The following is a 25,549-nucleotide window of genomic DNA, read 5'->3' on the forward strand; positions in this document are numbered from 1 at the left end:
ATCAGTATTCAATATCATACTCTGATAACAACATCTGCCAACGAGCAATCCTCCCTGTTAAAGCAGGCTTCTCAAAAATATACTTGATTGGATACATTTTGGATATCAACCAAGTGGTATGATTCAACATATACTGACGCAGACGCTTAGCAGCCCAAGCCAATGCATAACAAGTCTTCTCTAGCATAGAATACCGAGTCTCACAATCGGTGAATTTCTTACTGAGGTAGTAAATTGCATATTCTTTCTTTCCAATTCCATCTTACTGACCTAGAAAAAAACCCATACTTTCATCAAGCACAGTAAAATACATGATCAATGGTCTTCCTTCCACAGGCGGAGACAGAATCGGAGGCTCAAGCAGATATTCTTTGATACTGCCAAAAGCTTTCTGGCAGTCTTTGGTCCAATCACAAGACTGATCTTTCCGAAGAAGCTTGAATATAGGCGCACATGTGGCAGTCATGTGCGAAATGAATCTTGAGATATAATTCAAGCGGCTGAGAAAACCTCTGACTTGCTTCTCAGTTTTTGGCGCATGTATTTCTTGTATTGCTTTGACCTTGGCAGGATCAACTTCAATACCCTTCTCGCTGACAATAAAGCCCAACAACTTACCAGAACGAACACGAAACGTACATTTATTGGGATTCAAGCGGAGTTTGTACTTCCTCAAACGCTGGAATAGCTTCAACAAATGCTCAACATGCTCTGCTTCATCAATGGATTTAGCAATCATATCATCAACATAGACTTCGATCTCTTTATGCATCATATCATGAAAAAGAGTAGTCATTGCTGTAACACCCTTCTAAATACCCCAAATATTATAATTTAAAATAACAATATATTCATCAGAGTAATTATGCCCCGAAGGGTGTCACACAATCATTTCACCACAATTATCAAAATGTCCTGTCATGCTCATTTATTAAATCAAAATAAGGTTCTTTTGCATAATTCGCAGCGGAATAAAATCCAACATCAATGTAAAGCATGTAACACGATACATGTAAATCATTCAACAACCAATATCAAATTAATTAAAACATCCCCTCCCGATGTTACATCTATCAGAGCATGACCCGCTAAAGACGACATTAGACTTCAAAAATAGCTTCTACTCAACTCACTGCTTGTTACCTGAAAAATAGTTGTAAGGGTGAGTTCCTCAATCAATGTAATGGCATTATACAACATTATGTAATGTTAAGTAGATAACGCAACAATTCACCATAACCAGACTACACACTCAATAACGGCAGTATTAACTCCAACATCATACTCAACAATAATATATATCATATGTATAATTTTCAACCCATATTCAACACCAACAACACAACACAACGATTTACTCACTAATTCCTCACAATGGGAATTAGCTACAGCCCCACAGGCTATGCCATGCATTCACTATGCAATGAGACTCCATGAAATGCGGTACCGACTCTTCTTGAACATACAGTTCAAGCTCACCGATCCCTCCGGATACGGCTACTAAGCTCACTAGTCCCACTCATTGAGATCTAATGACTCACTCACTAATTCCTCACCATGGGAATTAGCTACAGCCCCGAAGGCTAGACTATGCAAGCTAATCATCTAGCATGCAAACATCAACAACAATTATCACAACAATTCACTCACTAATTCCTCACAATGGGAATTAGCTACAGCCCCAAAGGCTAGAACATGCCTGCTAATCACCTAGCAATGCAACAACAACAACAACAATTCAAGAATAGACATAAGCTCACACTCTAAGCCATAAAACAGTCTATTTCACCAATGCATACATAACTGATACATTCACAGCATCATGCATATCCACACATGTCATCAACACATTTATCACAAGAGCACATCATCTCATGCCATATAATTAAATCATAGCATTAGCACACTCTACTAATACCTATGCTACTCAAAACAACGGGAAATGATCCCTACAACATCATACCTCAGCTAAGTACATCACTCAGCCTAAACAACCAAAAACTGCATAACAACAGCACAGAAAATCACAATTCTGCCCATACGCGTATTGCCTCTGCCATACGCGTATTGCCCAAACCTGGCCAAACCCATACGCGTAATGCCCACTCTCATACGCGTATTGCGCATTTCCTCGCCCAACTCATACGCGTATCACCTATTCCATACGCGTATGCTACGCGTAACAATCTCCCCTTACGCGTACCAACAGAGACCAATTTACGTTCAAAATATCATCTTTTTCTCCCATACGCGTAAGGCCTCCTCCATACGCGTACCAGCCAGCTCATACGCGTATTGCCTAGTGCCATACGCGTATGACCAGAAACCAGAACTCTCAGATCCGCTATGGCTTTCTCTGCTACGAGATCTGCCAATTCAACCTTCCACAGTCCAGTTTTTCTCAATAATTCCTTCCTATTGTCTACCACAAAACAGATCCTATTCGAATTCACGAAGTCAAACATTTCCACATCTAAATCCTACGAATTTCCTCAATTATAACTCATTTCCGTTCATCAATTATTTTCACAAGTTCATCATAATCGTCCAATTCAAAGGTAAATCGAAGGTCTATCACTACCCATGACATATTCTCATATAATACCCTTTAATCAACGATAAACCCCCCTTACCTGAGTTAATCCGGCAAATTCTGCAGCTTCAAGCTTTTCCTCCCTTCAACCCTTGTTCTCTGGTTCTCTTTTTGCCCTTTTCCACGTTCTGCCTCTTTTTTTCCTTTTCACGTGAAAACAATAAACCTTTTTACCAAATAGGACCTTTTTTTCTGATTTCCACTTTTATTCCAATTATAAAATAATAATCCACTAATAATAATCCCAATAATTATTATTCCAAAAAATAATAAAATAATAATAATCCAAACTTCCAATTATTCGATTAAATTAATAAATAAAATATTAATTTAAATTAAATAATTAGCTTAGTTTAATTGGGGTATTACAACTCTCCCCCACTAAAAGAGTTTTCGTCCTCGAAAACATACCTCAATCGAACAACTCCGGGTAAGCCTCCTTCATCTGGCTCTCCAGTTCCCAAGTCACATTGCCACCTGCTGGTCCTCCCCAAGCTACCTTCACCAAGGCAATCTCTTTACCCCGCAACTGCTTCAACCCTCGATCCTCAATCCTCATAGGTGATGTTTCAACAGTCAAGTTATCTCTCACCTGTACATCATCTACTTGGACAACATGCGACGGATCATGAATGTATCTCCTCAACTGAGACACATGGAAAACATCATGCAAATTCGCAAGCGACGGCGGTAAAGCGATACGATAGGCTACCTCTCCTATCCTTTCCAAAATCTGATAAGGACCAATAAATCGAGGTGTCAACTTCTTCGACTTCAAAGCTCGACCAACTCCAGTTATCGGAGTGACACGAAGAAACACATGATCTCCCTCTTGGAACTCAAGTGACTTCCTCCTCTTATCATGATAACTCTTCTGACGACTCTGAGCAATTCTCATCTTCTCCTGAATCATCTTAATCTTTTCTGTAGTCTGTTGAACAATCTCCGGTCCAACCACAGCACTCTCGCCGGACTCATACCAACACAAAGGTGTCCGACATCTCCTACCATACAAAGCTTCAAACGGTGCCATACCAATACTCGAATGAAAACTATTGTTGTAGGTAAACTCAATCAAAGGTAAATAACAATCCCAAGCACCTCCCTTTTCCAAAACACAAGCTCTCAAAAGATCCTCTAATGACTGAATCGTCCTCTCAGTCTGACCATCAGTCTGCGGATGATATGCAGAACTCAATCTCAACTTAGTTCCCAAAGCCTTCTGCAAACCTTCCCAAAATTTCGACGTAAATCTAGGATCTCTGTCCGAAACAATACTAGACGGAATACCATGCAAACTCACAATCTTCTCAATATACAACTCGGCTAGTCTCTCTAACGGATAATCCATTCTGATCGGAATGAAATGAGCCGACTTCGTCAATCTATCAACAATCACCCAAATAGCCTCAAAATTCTTACTTGTCCTCGGCAGACCAGAAACAAAATCCATACTGATACTATCCCACTTCCACTCTGGAATAGCCAGCGGTTGCATTAGCCCAGACGGCTTCTGATGCTTAATCTTTGACTTCTGACAAGTCAAACAAGAATACACAAAACTTGCAATTTCTCTTTTCATTCCCGGCCACCAAAATAATCTTTTCAAATCATGATACATCTTCGTAGCTCCAGGATGAATACTCAAACCACTACGATGTCCTTCTTCAAGAATACTCTTCTTAAGTTCTGTATCATCCGGAATACACACCCGATCACCAAATCTCAAAACACCATTCTCATCAACTCTGAATTCACCACCTTGGCCTTGATTCACTAAAGTCAACTTATCCACCAAAAGCATATCAGATTTCTGACCCTCTCTGATCTCATCCAAAATACCACTTGTTAACTTCAACATTCCCAATTTAACACTATTGTGAGTACTCTCACACACCAAACTCAAATCTCTAAACTGTTCAATTAAATCCAATTCCTTAACCATTAACATAGACATATGTAATGATTTCCGACTCAATGCATCAGCCACTACATTTGCTTTACCCGGATGGTAATTCAACCCAAAATCATAATCCTTCAGAAACTCTAACCATCTCCTCTGTCTCATATTCAGCTCTTTCTGATCAAACAAATACTTTAAACTCTTATGGTCACTGAAAACCTCAAATCTTGATCCATACAAGTAATGCCTCCACAACTTCAAAACAAACACTACAGCTGCCAACTCTAAATCGTGCGTCGGATAGTTCCTTTCATGAACCCTCAGCTGTCTCGAAGCATAAGCTATAACCTGCTTATTCTGCATCAACACACCACCCAAGCCCAACAATGAAGCATCGCAGTAAACCTCAAATGATTCCGACGAACTCGGTAACGTCAAAATAGGAGCAGTAGTCAACCTTCTCTTTAACTCCTGGAAACCTTCCTCACATTTTGAGTCCCAAACAAACGCTTGCCCCTTTCTAGTCAACATCGTCAACGGTAACGCCAACTTAGAAAATCCCTCAATGAACTTCCTATAATAACCAGCCAAACCAAGGAAACTTCGAATCTCAGCAACAGACTTCGGAGCTTCCCACTTAGATACCGCTTCTATCTTAGAAGGATCAACAGCAACACCACCTCTTGAAATCACATGCCCAAGAAAACTAACTTCTTCTAACCAAAATTCACACTTAGACAGTTTAGCAAATAACTGCTTTTCTCGCAGCACTCCTAAAACCACTCTCAAATGCTCAGCATGCTCTTCTTCAGATTTCGAATACACCAAAATGTCATCAATAAATACCACAACGAACTGATCTAGATACGGATGGAAAATTCTATTCATGTACTCCATGAATACTCCCGGCGCATTAGTCACACCAAAAGGCATCACAGAATACTCATAATGTCCATACCTCGTCCTGAAAGCAGTCTTCTGAATATCTTCAGTTTTCACACGTATCTGATGATATCCAGATCTCAAGTCTATCTTGCTGAACACACTTGCACCAACCAACTGATCCATCAAATCATCAATCCTCGGCAAAGGATACCGATTCTTGATCGTCACTTTATTCAGTTGCCTGTAGTCCACACACAACCTCATAGTACCTTCTTTCTTCTTAACCAACAACACTGGTGCACCCCACGGTGACACACTTGGACGAATAAACTTCTTATCCAACAAATCTTCCAACTGACTCTTCAATTCAGCTAGCTCAACAGCAGACATACGGTATGGAGCCATTGATATCGGTCTAGTACCAGGTACCAAATCAATCGAGAACTCAACTTCACGTTCTGGCGGCAATTCATTCACCTCTTCCGGAAACACATCAGGAAAATCACATACCACAGCCAGATCGCCAATCACCAGTTTATCTTTAGCCTCCAAAGTCGCTAACAGCATAAACAACTCTGCCCCATCTGTTACTTCCTCGTTCACCTGCCTTGCTGATAAAAACAAACTCTTTTCTTCCTCAACTTCAGGAAATACCACTGTCTTATCAAAACAATTGATAGAAACTCGGTTAAACACCAACCAATTCATACCCAAGATAACATCAATCTGCACTAACGGGAGACACACAAGGTCTATCCCAAATTCTCTACCAAAAATACTCAAGGGACAACTCAAACAAACAGAAGTAGTAGTCACTGAACCCTTCGCAGGAGTATCAATCACCATACTTCCAAACATCTCAGATATCTCTAACTTAAGTTTCACAGCACAATCCAAAGATATAAAAGAATGAGTCGCACCTGTGTCAATAATAGCTACAAGAGGAAAGCCATTAATATAACACGTACCTCGGATCAACCGATCATCTGCAGAAGTCTCAGAACCCGATAAAGCAAAGACCTTGCCTCCTGACTGATTCTCTTTCTTCGGCTTAGGACACTGTGGACTGATATGACCCAACTCTCCACAGTTGAAACAAGTGACAGTCTTCAACCGGCACTCTGCAGCCAAGTGACCACCTTTACCACACTTGAAACACTTCATAGCAGCACTGGTACACTCGTGAACACGATGTCCAGCCCGACCACATCTGTAACACTTAACAGGAGCACTAGAGTCTCCCCCACTAGGCCTCTTCATCCCACTCTGACTCTGAAAACCTTTGCCAGCTGCATACGGTTTTCCACGATCGTTCTAGTTCTTACCTTTCCTATCAACCCTTTGCTGATAGCTCTCTGCTCTAGCCTTGGAATCCTGTTCAAAAATCCTGCAACAGTCAACCAAGTCGGAAAACACTCTGATCCGCTGATATCCAATAGCCTGCTTGATCTCGGGACGCAGCCCGTTCTCAAACTTCACACACTTTGAAAATTCTCCCGCAGCCTCACTATAGGGAGTATAATATTTTGACAGTTCTGTGAACTTAGCAGCATACTCAGTAACAGACCGGTTACCCTGTTTCAATTCCAGGAATTCTATTTCTTTCTTCCCTCTGACATCCTCTGGAAAGTACTTCCTCAGAAATCTCTCTCTGAACACTGCCCAAGTAATCTCAGCATTCCCAGCAGTTTCCAACTCAGTGCGGGTAGCAACCCACCAATCATCAGCACACTCAGTCACTCTGAAGATCCTCTCGATCTCCTTCAACCACTTCTGGGCACCATCTGGATCGTATGCTCCCTTGAACATTGGAGGATTGTTCTTCTGGAACTCACTCAATTGACGAGCAGCTCCCATTCCCACAACATTCGGATTTCCTCCAAGTACTCCAGCTAGCATACCCAGAGCCTCAGCAATCGCAGCATCATCTCTACCTCTTCCAGCCATCTCTAATCTGAAAACCCAACAAGCTAACCAATAAGTACTGATAGGGTTACACAACACCTATCCCGTACAGGGAAACAGAATAATTACGACTCGACTCGACCGACTATGCTCTGATACCACTAATGTAACACCCTTCTAAATACCCCAAATATTATAATTTAAAATAACAATATATTCATCAGAGTAATTATGCCCCGAAGGGTGTCACACAATCATTTCACCACAATTATCAAAATGTCCTGTCATGCTCATTTATTAAATCAAAATAAGGTTCTTTTGCATAATTCGCAGCGGAATAAAATCCAACATCAATGTAAAGCATGTAACACGATACATGTAAATCATTCAACAACCAATATCAAATTAATTAAAACATCCCCTCCCGATGTTACATCTATCAGAGCATGACCCGCTAAAGACGACATTAGACTTCAAAAATAGCTTCTACTCAACTCACTGCTTGTTACCTGAAAAATAGTTGTAAGGGTGAGTTCCTCAATCAATGTAATGGCATTATACAACATTATGTAATGTTAAGTAGATAACGCAACAATTCACCATAACCAGACTACACACTCAATAACGGCAGTATTAACTCCAACATCATACTCAACAATAATATATATCATATGTATAATTTTCAACCCATATTCAACACCAACAACACAACACAACGATTTACTCACTAATTCCTCACAATGGGAATTAGCTACAGCCCCACAGGCTATGCCATGCATTCACTATGCAATGAGACTCCATGAAATGCGGTACCGACTCTTCTTGAACATACAGTTCAAGCTCACCGATCCCTCCGGATACGGCTACTAAGCTCACTAGTCCCACTCATTGAGATCTAATGACTCACTCACTAATTCCTCACCATGGGAATTAGCTACAGCCCCGAAGGCTAGACTATGCAAGCTAATCATCTAGCATGCAAACATCAACAACAATTATCACAACAATTCACTCACTAATTCCTCACAATGGGAATTAGCTACAGCCCCAAAGGCTAGAACATGCCTGCTAATCACCTAGCAATGCAACAACAACAACAACAATTCAAGAATAGACATAAGCTCACACTCTAAGCCATAAAACAGTCTATTTCACCAATGCATACATAACTGATACATTCACAGCATCATGCATATCCACACATGTCATCAACACATTTATCACAAGAGCACATCATCTCATGCCATATAATTAAATCATAGCATTAGCACACTCTACTAATACCTATGCTACTCAAAACAACGGGAAATGATCCCTACAACATCATACCTCAGCTAAGTACATCACTCAGCCTAAACAACCAAAAACTGCATAACAACAGCACAGAAAATCACAATTCTGCCCATACGCGTATTGCCTCTGCCATACGCGTATTGCCCAAACCTGGCCAAACCCATACGCGTAATGCCCACTCTCATACGCGTATTGCGCATTTCCTCGCCCAACTCATACGCGTATCACCTATTCCATACGCGTATGCTACGCGTAACAATCTCCCCTTACGCGTACCAACAGAGACCAATTTACGTTCAAAATATCATCTTTTTCTCCCATACGCGTAAGGCCTCCTCCATACGCGTACCAGCCAGCTCATACGCGTATTGCCTAGTGCCATACGCGTATGACCAGAAACCAGAACTCTCAGATCCGCTATGGCTTTCTCTGCTACGAGATCTGCCAATTCAACCTTCCACAGTCCAGTTTTTCTCAATAATTCCTTCCTATTGTCTACCACAAAACAGATCCTATTCGAATTCACGAAGTCAAACATTTCCACATCTAAATCCTACGAATTTCCTCAATTATAACTCATTTCCGTTCATCAATTATTTTCACAAGTTCATCATAATCGTCCAATTCAAAGGTAAATCGAAGGTCTATCACTACCCATGACATATTCTCATATAATACCCTTTAATCAACGATAAACCCCCCTTACCTGAGTTAATCCGGCAAATTCTGCAGCTTCAAGCTTTTCCTCCCTTCAACCCTTGTTCTCTGGTTCTCTTTTTGCCCTTTTCCACGTTCTGCCTCTTTTTTTCCTTTTCACGTGAAAACAATAAACCTTTTTACCAAATAGGACCTTTTTTTTCTGATTTCCACTTTTATTCCAATTATAAAATAATAATCCACTAATAATAATCCCAATAATTATTATTCCAAAAAATAATAAAATAATAATAATCCAAACTTCCAATTATTCGATTAAATTAATAAATAAAATATTAATTTAAATTAAATAATTAGCTTAGTTTAATTGGGGTGTTACAATTGCTCTTTGGTAAGTTGCACCAACATTCTTTAAACCGAAAGGCATAACTCTATAACAGAATATTCCCCAAGGTGTAATGAATATGGTCTTCTCCATATCTTCGGGTTCCATCTTGATTTGATTATATCCAGAAAATCCGTCCATAAACGAAAAGACTTTGAATTTAGCTGTATTGTCTACCAACATATCAATGTGTGGCAAATGGAAATCATCTTTCGGACTGGCTTTATTCAAATCTCTATAATCAACACACATACGGACTTTTCCGTCCTTCTTAGGAACAGGCACAATATTGGCCACCCACTGCGGATACTCAGCAGTAACAAGGAAATCATCATCAATATGTGTCACACCTCGAAAAATGCGATCCCTCGCGATGGTCGCGGAAAAAATTAGTTCGAAACAGAGTCGCTACCAAAATTTATTTATCCCAATGAAGGAATAGGAAAATATCGATAAAACCTTTAAGAAAAATAGAATAATGGTCGTCGCAACCATATTCGGGTTCGGGAGTCGATTACGCAAGGGGAAGGTATTATCACCCCTCACGTCCGTTGTACTCAACGGGAACCTTTTAGTCTAATTTGCTATTTGAATGTTAGTTGGATGTTATTCGCTTTCTTCGAGTAATTTAAAATATTGAAAAGAGATGGATGGGAACCTCAGAAGGGGGAAAAGGGAGGTTTTTTATTAGTGTGCTCGCGAAGATACAACAATCTCCTGCCTACGTATCCTTATGGTGCAATAAAGAAATCAGAGCATTCGTAGTTCGGGCACTAAGATTTGGTTGGTGTTTTTTAGTGAACAGTTGTGTAAATCGCGTTCTAGAGGCTAAACGTTGGCTTGTCTACTCTCGGCAGAGGCTTAAGCATTGGTTTGTTGTGCGTATTAGAAAGGATTAACAGTGTTCTTTTTGAAAAGGGTTTTGGTCACACGGGGTGACAAGTTGAATTGATATGTTTGATGTTTTGTTTGGGTTGGTTTCGATCGCACGGGGGCGAGAAATTAGATTTGATGTGTTAAGATATTTTTGAAGAAACTACGAAAGATTGAGCAATGTGGTGCACACCAATCTTCCAATTCTTTCGAGGAATAACAAGGCGAACGCCTTCTACTCCTTTTTTCGTTCAAATTATTTTTGAAAGTTTGTTTGCAGATGTTGAATATGCACGGTAGTGAGGCGTACGCCTCCCACTTGCTTATTCAAGGAACAATAAGGCATGCGCCACTCATTCCTTTATCCAATGTTTGTTTATTAACGTGTTTTAATCGGAAGTCAAAAGAAAATCGAGCAATATGACAATCGTCAATCGTTCAATTATTCGAGAGATGGCGAGGCGAACGCCTCCCATTATTTTATCATCTGAAATTTAATTTATAAAAGATATGTCCTTAGATGTTGTATTTGCTATAGGAAAATAATTTGAATTTGAACTGGTCGGTTTTGATCGAAAGTCGATGATTTGAGCAATGTGGCGTGCGCCACTTGTTCAAATAATCAAAGGATGGTGAGGTGAACGCATCTCATTCGTTCAATTGAAGTTTAAGTTATAAAGTTTATTTTGTGAAATTATTTTTGATCTAAAAGGTGATTTGAATTTATTCGATTGCGTTTTGATTTGACGACGAGAATTCGATCAATATGGCGTACGCCAATTATTTGAATAATCGAAAGATAGTGAGGGGAACGCCTCCCATCCTTTTATTATCGGAAATTTAGAATTTAGAATGTTTTAGAAATTATATTAATTTAGAAGAAATGTTTTGAACATTGTGGTTGAAGCTTTAATCGGGTTTGAAATGAACTACTTGGCGTTGGACCAAGATTTGAATTTGTGTTTGGTGGATAAATGGTGGTGAACCAATCATCTACTCGATTAATTAATAACCTGATATGTCTCATTGTAAGAAAGCCCAAGAGCAAGCTATGTGAGGTTGATGGTGATGCTTAAAACCAATCGACTTACAAGGTATGGAAAGTAGACTCGACATTGAATCGAGAATTATGAGATTTTAATGGCTTAAAGTGGTTTTGAACCGATGATGAATTTGAACGTATTTGAATTTATATTATAAAATGATAATGAAATTGTGAGAGTGGAATAAGTCAGTCCATTTTTAATTAACAAAATTAATTGATTAAAATTTAGTTAAATCGATTAATCAAGTTAATTAAGATTAATTATCAAAATTATTTAATTGGATCAAATAATCAAGTTAATTAAAATTAATTAATCATAATTAAAATAATTAAGAAAAAATTAATTAATAAATTATAATTAAAAGAGAAAAAATTAAATGACAATGGTGTGCTCAAAACCGGTTTGTACGAAATGACAATATGATTAATGTCATTCGCAAGATCATAACACGGTGAAATGTTCTATTAATTTATTGAAATTTGATGGTAGATCGGCATAAAATTGCCGAATCCGCGGATTGAAATCTCGATTTAAGAAAGAGAGAAAAAAAACCAATAAAATGAAAGGAAATTATAAAACACAATATGATATTTTCAATTATATACACTAAAAAATGGTACCGAATCCAACATAATCCAATAGCAAAGTAAAAAAAGTTGGATGGATTTACTTTGAACTTAATTAGACCAATAATAATAAATCTACATTTAAATAATAATAATAATAATAATAATAATAATAATAATAATAATAATAATAATAATAAAAATAATAATAATAATAATAAATCTAATTAAAGTAACATTTTTTTAAAGAAAAAAGCCAAAACCGAACCGTCAACATTCTAATTCAGGTCCATGCTTCTCTTTCACCTGAGAACAAAATTTTAACAATAACAACCTAATTGAGAAGCCAAAAACCATGATCCAAACGTGCTTCTACTCACATATAGGTAAGAACCCAGTCACACTATAAAGGCCATTTTTCAAAATTAAATCCAATCACTCCAATGGTTAATAAAGAATGTCAATAACACTTAAAGGTTAAAGAAAAAAAGCTTGCATTCTATAGAACTGTCATTATAATTTAATAAGTCCAGGCAAAGGTAAAAATTGTATCAAATCAAATAGGACCTACTCAAACAAATTCCAAAATTTACTAGTAGTAGAATATAATCTTGTTTGTGGAGCTTTAACATGATGCAAACCTTTATGAAGACTATACAAGCCACAAACCAGGATACAATAATAACAATAGAGTATCAACCAACATAATTAAATACAACAGAACAAAAAGCAAATATAGTAGAAAGTGGAACCCAAATATTACCACATATAATCTTGATGCCGAATGTTGTTATTATTTTGATGAGAAGTCTGCACGCAATCGCTTGAACAAATTCTAACCTTTCACTCTCACAATAGATTTTGGCCACGAGTCACTCTTGTTCATCCTCTTCAAATCCTCGTTACGAGCCGTCATCCAGATCTGAACCAAGCTTGATTTATTGAATGACTTGTTTTTGTTCAAATCTGTGGAGACTTTGTTTCGTATGGAGAATGGATAGATAGATATGCAGTTTGCTAGAAAAAACAGGGTGATGTGCGAATGTAGGAAGAAGAATTGATTTTCGACGGTGAAAATGTGGGTTGTGCAACGACGGTGTTACGGTTATCGGTGACGGAGACGGAGGTGGATTGTTCGGCGAAGGAGGTGAGTGGTGGTGTTTCACGGTGGTGAGTTGAGGGAGAAGATGGAGTAGTGAGCACCTTGGTTGGTGGTGAGAGGCGGATTCACGGAGGTGGCTAGGAGAAGGTGAGGAGGCGGTCGCGGAGGTAATTGGAGGTTGTCGACGGCGGCCGTAGATGTTATTGTTGTGGGTTGTTTGTTATTGTGAAGAAGAAGAAGGTTTTGTGGTGTGGGGAGTGAGGGAAATTTTGAGGGAGGTTCAAGGCGGTTATGGAGTTTTTACGATGGTGGTGAAGATGAACAGAGAGGATTAGCGGAGGCGAAAGAAGCGGTGTAGTGATGAATTTCACAATTGGAAGGGGAAATGAAGAAATTTTTTCCCTTTTTCTAGAAGAAAAGTCTTCACCCTTTTTATTATTTTCCCCCTTTCTGGCCAATAGCCAAGAGAGAGATGGTACTCCACCGAGTCTCCTCTCTGTTTTCTTTCTTTTTCTTTTGTTTTTTCTTTTTAAGAGAGAGAGATATGCGGAGTCATGGGAGAGAGACGTGAGGTGTGCGTTTTTTTCAATTTTCTTTTTCTGTTGGATCAGAGAGAGAGGGAGTAGGTTAGTTGAGTGAATTCAGTGGGTGAGTCGTGTGGAATGTGAAGAGAGTGAAGGAAGATTTCTTTTCCAATTTTCTTTTTTTAATTGCCAACTGTTGGAGCCAGCTGTAGTACTGCTAGTTGTCCACTAGCAGAGCAAGGAATCAAATGTTGTCAATATTTGCTTTGAAAATAATTATTATTTATTTCTGATCAACATTTTATATTTAAACAAATAGACAAATTCTAATTTCTTTAATTGAATAATCAAACCAAGAAATTTAGTGACCGATTATAAATAGAAGTCGGATATAAATTTACCCGAAAAATTAAATTAGATGCCCTAAAATGATCAGCACGAAATATACTTATTGAAAAAATACGACGTTTCTTCAAATTCTAAAATAAATTTTCATCGGTTGAAAGACTCAGGCGGGTCAAAACGCAACTGAAAAAGTCGTAGAAAAATGTAACGAACATACCAGATTAAACTACGCGAACCGTAGATTAATAATACTGGCGTTTGCAATTTTAATTTCGAAACTTTTTATCCGCTGATTTTGCACGTTCTTGAGAAACGATTTAACCAATTTGTCTGTATTTTCAATAAATTTATTCCGACTGATATTTCAGGTATTATTCATGATGGAACGCATGCCATGTTGTGCATATGATGCAAATTAAAAATAAAAAATCAAATTTACGAAAATTTAAAATGCCCGGAGAAAATTGGTGTATGACAGTTGCCCCTATTTAATTAACTTGAACTAGAAGGTCAGAATGACAACAGTCTTCATACATTCGTGGTGGAAGGTAATTAAATACAAAAAGACCCGAATTTTGTCCTTCGAAATGCAATGGAGAAATGCAGAAAGAGAATGCAATGAGTCCTAACAACATCCAGGTATTAGGGGTAGAATGCCAAATCAATGCCAACCCCAGAGTCGATATCCAAATCTTGCAAAGGTAGTTGGTTTATATAAGGACAAAACTGAACAGATTTTCTGGCACCAAAAGGACGACAGTAGAATTGACATCATCAAAGGGACGATAGTAATTTGCCACGATTTCCAGGATCATCATCACCAAAAGGATGATGGATAAACCAAGTTTCCAAGGTAGTCATCACCAAAAGGATGATGGTAAGATTAATAACCGAACTTGCTGTCACTGAAAGGGGATAGTTGGAAATAATAAAATTCAAAGATTTTCATCACCAAAAGGATGATGTCCGTCACCAAAAGGATGATGTCCGTCACCAAAAGGATGATGGTTATTCTGATAAAGCTTTCTATTACCGAAAGGATAATATCAAGACTACCACCAAAAGGATGATAGTTAAACTCATCAACTTCAAAGATCGCCGTCACCAAAAGGATGAAGGTAAGACCCAACAACAAAACTTGTTATCACCAAAAGGATGATAATAAGTCAATAACTTCAACGATCACCATCACCAAAAGGAAGGAGGCAAGATCAGACAACAGAACTTGTTATCCCCAAAAGGATGATAATAAGCACACAACTCAAACGATCACCATCACCAAAAGGATGAAGGTAAGATAAAAAATGCAACTTGTTATCACTAAAAGGATGATAATAAGCCAATACAATCACCATCACAAAAAGGATGAAGGTAAGATCAAAACAAAACGTGCTACCACCAAAAGGATGATAATAAGTCATAACTTTAATGATCGCCGTCACCAAAAGGATGAAGGTAAGATTAAAACAAAATCCGTTATCACCAAAAGGATGATAATGAGTCAACAATCACCATCACCTAAAGGATGAAGGTAAGATTAATAACAAAACCTGTTACCACCAAAAGGATGATAATAAGTCAAAACAAACTCAAACGCTCACCATCACCAAAAAGATGAAGGTAAGATCGAAAATGCAACTTGTTACCACCAAAAGGATGATAATAAGTCAATAACTTTAAATATCACTGACACCAAAAGGATGACAATTAAGATCAAACAAACAGAACTTGTTATCACCAAAAGGATGATAATAAGTCACAACATTCTGATGAACACATCACCAAAAGGATGAAGGTAAGATCAAACAACAAAACTTGTTACCACCAAAAGGATGATAATAAGTCAATATAACTTCGAATATCACTGACACCAAAAGGATGACAGTAAGATCAAACAAACAGAACTTGTTATCACCAAAAGGATGATAATAAGTCACAACATTCTGATGACCACCATCACCAAAAGGATGAAGGTAAGATCAAACAACAAAACTAGTTACCACCAAAAGGATGATAGTAAGTCAATATAACTTTGATTATCACTGACACCAAAAGGATGACAGTAAGATTGAACTTTCTTAATGTCACAATCACCAAAAGGATGATAGCTTAAACCAAACTCCATAATCTCTATCACCAAAAGGATGATATTTAGATTGAACTGGACGTCATCACCAAAAGGATGATGATCAGACATAATAACCGAGATCACCACCAACAAAAGGATGATGGTTGAACCAAAATGACAAGGATCGCCGACACCAAAAGGATGACGATAAACTGTAATAATTGCAGAGATCGCCATTTCCCAAAAGGATGAAGGTTAGGCCAAAACTTCAAGGATTGCTGACACCAAAAGGATGACGGTAAGATCACAAATGTCAAGGATTTACCATTACCAAAAGGATAACGGTTACCGTAAGCAGGACGATGATCATTATTCATCAAGGGACTTTCACCAAAAGGATGATAGTGAGAAAAATATTGGAAAAATAAGGCTACTGACAAAGTTCAACAAACCCGACTTGTTGGGTAGTATTGGAACATTACTGGGTAAGACTTGCTTGGGGTATCAACAACAAAAGGTTGCAGAAGAATATTCTTTGGGGAGATGTAATTTTCATCAATAAAAGATTACAGTAAACAACTCGTTAAGGGATTCTCAATGCGAAACAAGGTAGGTGTTTAAAGAAACAATGTTTGACTTAACTGAGGATAACATCTTATCAACAAAAGGTTGAAGGATGTAACTCAATGGGGAACGCCCGAAGTAGGGTAGGAACTCACTCAGAGAAAAACAAGGACTCAACTGAGGGTTGGCCTGGATGCCTACGACTAAACCTTGGATTTTGATTCGTGCTATATGCATAAATGTCATGTATGCGTTATGTATGAGGTGATGCATGCAGTGCATGTTTGAATGCAAAGATGAGTGGTTTGTTTTGGACTGGCCCCCCTTTTCAAAAGGCGATGTATTTTTGGATACCAATTATGGTTGTATTTGTTTTTGTGTAGGTGCCAGCAAGGTGGACTTTGGTCTTTTCCCTTGGGTAATTGCCAATATGGGTTAGACCATTGGTAGGTAAAAGGACCTGACTTCCCGACACTCGGTAGTTGATGATGTGATGATCGAACAAACAGATGTGGATACTCTCGGTGCCACGAGTTTGTTCTCTTGCTTATATGTTGTGTATTTGTCTTTGAGACGACCTCGATTAATCTTTTGAGATGTCTGGCCAGCCTGTAACTGAGCATAGAGACATGATCATCACATGATGATTATGGCTTTGAGGTGCCCCAAGGATTCTTGTCAACATATGATGTTGTACTAGCGTGAACTTTCGATATTTTGGTTGTGAGTTCAAGCAGTTTCTAGTGCCTGACGCGATCTACTTGACTAACTTGAAGATATGAAGGGAATTTTCCCCTTGCAACTTGTCTTGCCCCTGTTTAGCCTTTGAGGGACTTGCCCAGGTGGATTGAGTGTTGAAGTGTTTTTCCTCCCTGATCAACCGATGCTTGGAGATTTGTCTTATACTGACCGTTTCTTAAGTCAACATAATCAAAAGATGTCATGCCCCTGATCCATAGGATTATGAGATGGTCTTGTTTCGTATTGGCACCAACGATCAAGTACCTCTTGAATTGCCCCTTGTTGGAATTTCTTGATGTCAAGTACTGACTGACAGTCAAGAATTGTTATTCAAGAAATGGTGATTTTAATGCAATAGTTATGCAAGTTTTTGAAAAACAATCATTCATTTGGAGTGTCGTGGTAGTGTGTGGCGAGTGGACCATGAGTCCAAACGCGGTGTTGATTTTAGCTAGTGTGTGAGTGATACAGTGAGAATAGAATATTAGTAAATCTCTAGGAGTCAGTTTACACAACTTTGTTGTAGTATGCTTTCAGAATAAACCCTACTTCAATTAGGTCTTTTGAAGGTTGTAACGTGGCTTGGTTCACGATTATCGAAACAAAGGATATAAGGCTCAAAGTTTATTTTAACCCACCCCTTCTATATGATAATCTTCAATCCTACATTTAGTTAACCTAACATACTCTTCACTTTTACGAGAGTTCAGTAGTGTAAGATTTCTTGAAATGACAGTCATCTTATTTTTCTCTTCATGGATGTTGGTGACTCTTTGATTTTGGTATGGTGGTCACCAAATCTTGTTTTGTTGAGGACTTTCATGGTCTCTCTCGATTTTTTTGATCCCTAATTTTGCATGGACCGCTTGTTGAAGCTTTAATCCATCAGGATTGCCCCCAGTTTTGGCCTAAGTCTCCTTTTAGGGTGTTGGACTTAGCGGGCTCTTTCTTTGATTTTTTTTTTAAAATTGTGACTGCCAAGTCATTGGTCATTGAAGAACAACCGCATAAATTTTGGATTTTGTATGGTTCCTTCGACACTTCAGGATGCGTGCGAAAAATATCATGTGATTGATCTTTGTATAGGATATTTCATCTTGTAATTCGAATGTGTAGTCAGATTAACTGAACACTACCCTGCCCCAGGTTAAGCGTAAGGGTTTGTAGATCCGGAAGAAACTCCTACTTCTAGGCTCGAAGTAGTTGACTAGGGATTAACTCCTTATGTCTCCAGTGTTTGGGGTTTTGAAACAATGCTTGTACATCATTAGCAGGATTTTATCCAAAAGCATTCAATCAGCAATTATGAGTATTTTGTTTTCGTCATTCTCCTTCCAACATTTGCTAATGATAGTGTGATAAAGAAGGTGAAGTGGAAAAGTATGTGTTTGTGCTTTGCAAATGCGATAATATGAGTGAATATGAAAAGATTGATTCAAAACATGCATAATCATCCCATTAATAAAACCAAATACAAACAACAATGTTTAAAGCATACAGTACTTAGACAAACAAGAACGAATTGCAAGAATGCAAAACTGTAAAAATGGAATAATGGTTGCCTTTATTCAAAGCAACGGGCCTTCATCTCTTGATTCTTCATTAGGAATTGCTCTGCTTGTTCAGGCCGGTGAGAATCTTTATCTTCGAGCTTCACTCTGCTCCACATGCGCCAGCATGGGATTTGTTGCAACATTTGGCCTAACTGGCGTGAAAGACACTGCCTTACTGTCAATCAAGTCTTGAACCTTATGTTTGAAGGCCTTACAATTCTCCACTGTGTGCCTCGGGGCACCCATATGATACTCGTGGTGAGCATTGGCGTCATAGCCTGGTGCATAGGGTGGAGTTGCATGCGTTAGCTCCTTCAAAGTAATTGATCCATCCTTTAGCAGGTAGGGGAGGATCTTGCTGTACGGTATTGGCAAAGGATTAAAATGTCTTTCTGGCCTCCTTACCCTTTGCTGGTTAGGTTGACGTTGTGGTAGAGCACGTTGATGTTGATTATGATGCGGCTGCTGGTAAGCTGGCTGTTGATATGGTTGTTGATATTGTTGTTGATATGGTTGCTGACATGGTGGATGATATGGTGTTGGGATGACAGCGACAGCCTGATGGAATGGTACAGGAACATATAGATGTGTCCTATATCCTCCTCCTCCCATTATGGAATTGGTCTAACCTTCAGGCTTCTTTGGGAGATTAGGATAGGGTTTCTTCATTCCACCTGAAGTATTCGTGGCACAAGGAAACTTTCCTTTCCTGATCTGGCTCTCAATTCGTTCCCCCACAAAGACAACCTCAGCAAAAGTTGGGAAGCTGGATCCTACCATTTTCTCCATGTACTGGGTATGCAGAGTTCCCATAAACATATCAATCAGTTCTTTGTCGAGGAGAGGAGGTTGGACATGAGTTGCAAGCTCTTTCCACCGCTGTGCGTATTCTTTGAATGACTCATTGTTATGTTGAGTCATGTCCTGTAGCTGGGTGCGATTGGGTGCTAGATCCGTGTTGTATTGATAATGCCTAAGAAAGGCCTCAGCGAGGTCTCTCCATGACTGGACATGTCCTCTCTCTAGCTGCATATACCACTCCAAGGATGCTCCACTGAGGCTATCTTGGAAGTAATGTATCAAGAGTTGATCATTGCTGATGTGGGCAGCCATCTTAATAAGCTCTGAGGTGAGTCCTCGGGCAGCTTATCCCTTTGTACTTGTCAAAGTCTGGGACTTTGAATTTTTGCGGAATCACGAGGCCTGGCACCAAGCACATATCAACAGTGTCCAAACCGGGAGTAGTGTGAACCTTCAAGGACTTGAATTTTTCCTCCAAAGTGTGGAGTCTCTCAACAGCTGGGTCTAGGAGACCTCCAACAACATGCTTGACGGGTTGTGGCATGAAGAAAGCATCATACGGATCTTCATCACCTATCACAGATCCTTGTCGAGTAGATGTAGCAGAATGCTCATGGGGGTTCATATTGACCATGGGAACAGGAATAGGGATAGGTCCCCCTTTAGGATTGGCAGGATTACCATCGAGGTCAGTCACTCTGGGGATGCTAAGCGATGGTGATCCAAACTGAGCAACAACCTTCCTGGCTTCGGCACTGGTCTCGGCATCCTTCTCCTTCTGCGCTAGGAGCAACATAGTTTCAAGCAAGCGATCCATCTTTGCCTGCATGGAGTCAATGTCTGTCCTCATCGAAACTTGGTTTGCTTCCAGTTGTTCAAGTGTCATCTTGTAGTTGTGGCGTGTCTCGTACCGGTGTCGAGTAGTCAGCGTTACTTGACAGAGGGTAGAATATGGTGTAAGTTTTTTTTTCTGGACAATGAGATGCAATGCATGTTGATGATATGCAAATGCATGAAATTCTGCCATGTTTTTTCGCAAAGGAATACAAATACTCAAGATCATTCATACGTCAGGTACGTTAGGATAATAGGAAGAAGCATGGGTTTCTCTGATTACTAGAAATTCCCAAAGGTAGGTTCTAAAGTTATGTTTTCAAGGAAGGAACTTAGACTCACAAATCATGTTCAAAACTTCCTCGCAATAATGGGCTAGCCACATCGTGATGGGAATTTTGCACTGATCTAATCTAAGTGGGATTCTCGTATTGTTCGAACAGGGTGTAGACCCTTCGGTTCAATACTACACAATCGCCAATCAGGAAAACAAAACTTGAGTTTAAGGCGAGGTTCCTAGAGTCACGAATCGTATTTAGAATCTCCCCACAGAAAATGGACTAGCCATATTATGATGGAAATTCCAAACAGATCTACTCTAGGTGGAGTCTTCGTATTGTCCCAATGAGGTGTATACCCCTCGGTTCAATACTACACAACTTCAGGTTCTAAGTTCTTCTCGAAGCTCGTGTATGGAGCTTATCTCACATCATACATCAAGTCCCACATCAAAGTATCGAGACAAATTACATACAACATAAGCAACATAATAAGATACAGAGAAACAAACATGGAAGAAAAGAATATTTTCTAACAATCATAGAAATATCAGACTAAGTTAGGCTAGACTCTCTCTTGCTTGGAGCAGGGTCCCTAGTGGAGTCGCCATCTGTCGCACCTCGAAAAATGTGATCCCTCGCGATGGTCCCGGAAAAATTTAGTTTGAAATAGAGTCGCCACCGAACTTTATTTATCCCAATGAAGGAATAGGAAAATATCGATAAAACCTTTAAGAAAAATAGAATAATGGTCGTTGCAACCATATTCGGGTTCGGGAGTCGATTACGCAAGGGGACAGTATTAGCACCCCTCACGTCCGTTGTACTCAACGGGAACCTTTTAGTCTAATTTGCTATTTGAATGTTAGTTGGATGTTATTCGCTTTCTTCGAGTAATTTAAAATATTGAAAAGAGATGGATGGGAACCTCAGAAGGGGGAAAAGGGAGGTTTTTTTATTAGTGTGCTCGCGAAGATACAACAATCTCCTGCCTACGTATCCTTATGGTGCAATAAAGAAATCAGAGCATTCGTAGTTCGGGCACTACGATTTGGTTGGTGTTTTTTAGTGAACAGCTGTGTAAATCGCATTCTAGAGGCTAAACGCTGGCTTGTCTACTCTCAGCGGATGCTTAAGCACTGGTTTGTTGTGCGCATTAGAACGGATTAACAATGTTCTTTTTGAAAAGGATTTTGGTCACGCGGGGGTGACAAGTTGAATTGATATGTTTGATGTTTTGTTTGGGTTGGTTTCGATCGCACGGGGGCGAGAAATTAGATTTGTAGTGTTAAGATATTTTTGAATAAACGACGAAAGATTGAGCAATATGGTGCACACCAATCATCCAATTCTTTCGAGGAATAACATGGCGAACGCCTTCTACTCCTTTTTTCGTTCAAATTATTTTTGAAAGTTTGTTTGCGGATGTTGAATATGCACGGTAGTGAGGCGTTCGCCTCCCACTTGCTTATTCAAGGAACAATAAGGCATGCGCCATTCATTCCTTTATCCCATGTTTGTTTATTAACGTGTTTTAATCGGAAGTCGAAAGAAAATCGAGCAATATGGCGAGCGCCAATCGTTCAATTATTCGAGAGATGGAGAGACGAACGCCTCCCATTCTTTTATCATCCGAAATTTAATTTATAAAAGATATGTCCTTAGATGTTGTATTTGGTATAGGAAAATAATTTGAATTTGAACTAGTAGGTTTTGATCGAAAGTCGATGATTTGAGCAATGTGGCGTGCGCCACTTGTTCAAATAATCAAAGGATGGTGAGGCGAACGCCTCCCATTCGTTCAATTGAAGTTTAAGTTATAAAGTTTATTTTGTGAAATTGTTTTTGATCTAAAAGGTGATTTGAATTCATTCGACTGTGTTTTGATTTGACGATGAGAATTCGATCAATATCGCGTACGCCAATTATTTGAATAATCGAAAGATAGTGAGGCGAACGCCTCCCATCCTTTTATTATCGGAAATTTAGAATTTAGAATGTTTTAGAAATTATATTAATTTAGAAGAAATGTTTTGAATATTGTGGTTGAAGCTTTAATCGGGTTTGAAATGAATTACTTGGCGTTGGACCAAGATTTGAATTTGTGTTTGTGGATAAATGGGGGTGAACCAATCATCTATTCGATTAATTAATAACCGAATATGTCTCATTGTAAGAAAGCCCAAGAGCAAGTTATGTGAGGTTGATGGCGATGCTTAAAAGCAATCGACTTAGAAGGTATGGAAAGTAGACTCGACATTGAATCGAGAATTATGTGATTTTAATGGCTTAAAGTGGTTTTGAACGGATGATGAATTTGAATGTATTTGAATTTATATTATGAAATGATAATGAAATTGTTAGAGTGGAATAAGTCAGTCCATTTTTAATTAACAAAATTAATTGATTAAAATTCAGTTAAATCGATTAATCAAGTTAATTAAGATTAATTATCAAAATTATTTAATTGGATCAAATAATCAAGTTAATTAAAATTAATTAATCATAATTAAAATAATTAAGAAAAAATTAATTAATTAATTATAATTAAAAGAGAAAGAATTAAATGACAATGGTGTGCTCAAAACCAGTTTGTACGAAATGACAATATGATTAATGTCATTCGCAAGATCATAACACGGTGAAATATTCTATTAATTTATTGAAATTTGACGGCATATCGGCATAAAATTGCCGAATCCGCAGATTGATATCTCGATTTAAGAAAGAGAGAAAAAAAACCAATAAAATGAAAGGAAATTATAAAACACAATATGATATTTTCAATTATATACACTAAAAAAATGGTACCGAATCCAACATAATCCAATAGGAAAGTAAAAAAAGTGGGATGGATTTAATTTGAACCTAATTAGACCAATAATAATAAAATTTCATTTAAATAATAATAATAATAATAATAAATCTAATTAAAGTAACATTTTTTTAAAGAAAAAAGCCAAAATCGAACCGTCAACATTCTAATTCATGTCCATGCTTCTCTTTCACCTGAGAACAAAATTTTAACAATAACAACCTAATGGAGAAGCCAAAAACCATGATCCAAACGTGCTTCTACTCACATATAGGTAAGAACCCATTCACACTATAAAGGCCATTTTTCAAAATTAAATCCAATCATTCCAATGGTTAATAAAGAATGTCAATAACACTTAAAGCTTAAAGAAAAAAACCTTGAATTCTATAGAACTGTCATAATAATTTAATAAGTCCAGGAAAAGGTTAAAATTGTACCAAATCAAATAGGACCTACTCAAACAAATTCCAAAATTGATTAGTAGTAGAATATAATCTTATTTGTGGAGCTTTAACATGATGCAAACCTTTATGAAGACTATACAAACCACAAACCAGAATACAATAATAACAATAGAGTATCAACCAACATAATTAAATACAACAGAACAAAAAGCAAATATAACAGAAAGTGGAACCAAAATATTACCACATATAATCTTGACGCCGAATGTTGTTATTATTTTGATGAGAAGTCTGCACGCAATCGCTTGAACAAATTCTAACCTTTCACTCTCACAATAGATTTTGGCCACGAATCACTCTTGTTCATCCTCTTCAAATCCTCGTTGCGAGCCGTTATCCAGATCTGAACCAAGCTTGATTTATTGAATAACTTGTTTTTGTTCAAATCTGTGGAGACTTCGTTTCGTATGGAGAATGGATAGATAGATATGCAGTTTGCTAGAAAAAAACAGGGTGATGTGTGAATGTAGGAAGAAGAATGGATTTTCGACGGTGAAAATGTGGGTTATGCAACGACGGTGTTACGGTTATCGATGACGGAGACGGAGGTGGATTGTTCGGAGAAGGAGGTGAGTGGTGGTGTTTCACGGTGGTGAGTTGAGGGAGAAGATGGAGTAGTGAGCACCGTTGGTTGGTGGTGAGAGGCGGATTCACGGCGGTGGCTAGGAGAAGGTTAGGAGGCGATCGCGGATGTAATTGGAGGTTATCGACGGCGGTCGTAGATGTTATTGTTGTGGGTTGTTTGTTATTGTGAAGAAGAAGAAGGTTTTGTGGTGTGGGGAGTGAGGGAAATTTTGAGGGAGGTTCAAGGAGGTTATGGAGTTTTTACGGTGGTGGTGAAGATGAACAGAGAGGATTAGCGGAGGCGAAAGAAGTGGTGTAGTGATGAATTTCACAATTGGATGGGGAAATGAAGAAATTTTTTCCCTTTTTCCAGAAGAAGAGTCTTTACCCTTTTTATTATTTTCCCCCTTTCTGGCCAATAGCCAAGAGAGAGATGGTACTCCACCGAGTCTCCTCTCTGTTTTCTTTCTTTTTCTTTCGTTTTTTCTTTTTAAGAGAGAGAGATATGCTGAGTCGTGGGAGAGAGACGTGAGGTGTGCGTTTTTTTCAATTTTCTTTTTCTTTTTCTGTTGGATCAGAGAGAGAGGGAGTAGGTTAGTTGAGTGAATTCAGTGGGTGAGTCGTGTGGAATGTGAAGAGAGTGAAGGAAGATTTCTTTTCCAATTTTGTTTTTTTTTAATTACCAACTGTTGGAGCCAGCTGTAGTACTGCTAGCTGTCCACTAGCAGAGCAAGGAATCCAATGTTGTCAATATTTGCTTTGAAAATAATTATTATTTATTTCTAAT

The 25,549-nt window shown here is 38.4% G+C and overlaps 3 long non-coding RNA genes across 3 annotated transcripts; all 3 read right to left on the bottom strand.

The window, feature by feature from the left end:
- Nucleotides 1-902: 902 nt before the first annotated feature.
- On the bottom strand, nt 903-2,735 carry LOC127132107 (uncharacterized). The gene is made up of 2 exons (XR_007806609.1): nt 2,634-2,735; nt 903-1,143 (listed from the first exon to the last, which is right to left on the bottom strand). It is a non-coding gene; the product is annotated as an uncharacterized LOC127132107 (long non-coding RNA).
- Nucleotides 2,736-7,554: 4,819 nt separating this feature from the next.
- LOC127132108 (uncharacterized) lies at nt 7,555-9,387 on the bottom strand. Its single transcript, XR_007806610.1, has 2 exons — nt 9,286-9,387; nt 7,555-7,795 (listed from the first exon to the last, which is right to left on the bottom strand). It is a non-coding gene; the product is annotated as an uncharacterized LOC127132108 (long non-coding RNA).
- A 3,202-nt stretch (nt 9,388-12,589) lies between these two features.
- On the bottom strand, nt 12,590-25,188 carry LOC127132110 (uncharacterized). The gene is made up of 2 exons (XR_007806611.1): nt 24,261-25,188; nt 12,590-12,747 (listed from the first exon to the last, which is right to left on the bottom strand). It is a non-coding gene; the product is annotated as an uncharacterized LOC127132110 (long non-coding RNA).
- Nucleotides 25,189-25,549: the final 361 nt, after the last annotated feature.

Source organism: Lathyrus oleraceus, chromosome 3, assembly GCF_024323335.1.
Source record: "Lathyrus oleraceus cultivar Zhongwan6 chromosome 3, CAAS_Psat_ZW6_1.0, whole genome shotgun sequence".
In the NCBI taxonomy this organism is placed as follows: Eukaryota; Viridiplantae; Streptophyta; class Magnoliopsida; order Fabales; family Fabaceae; genus Lathyrus; species Lathyrus oleraceus.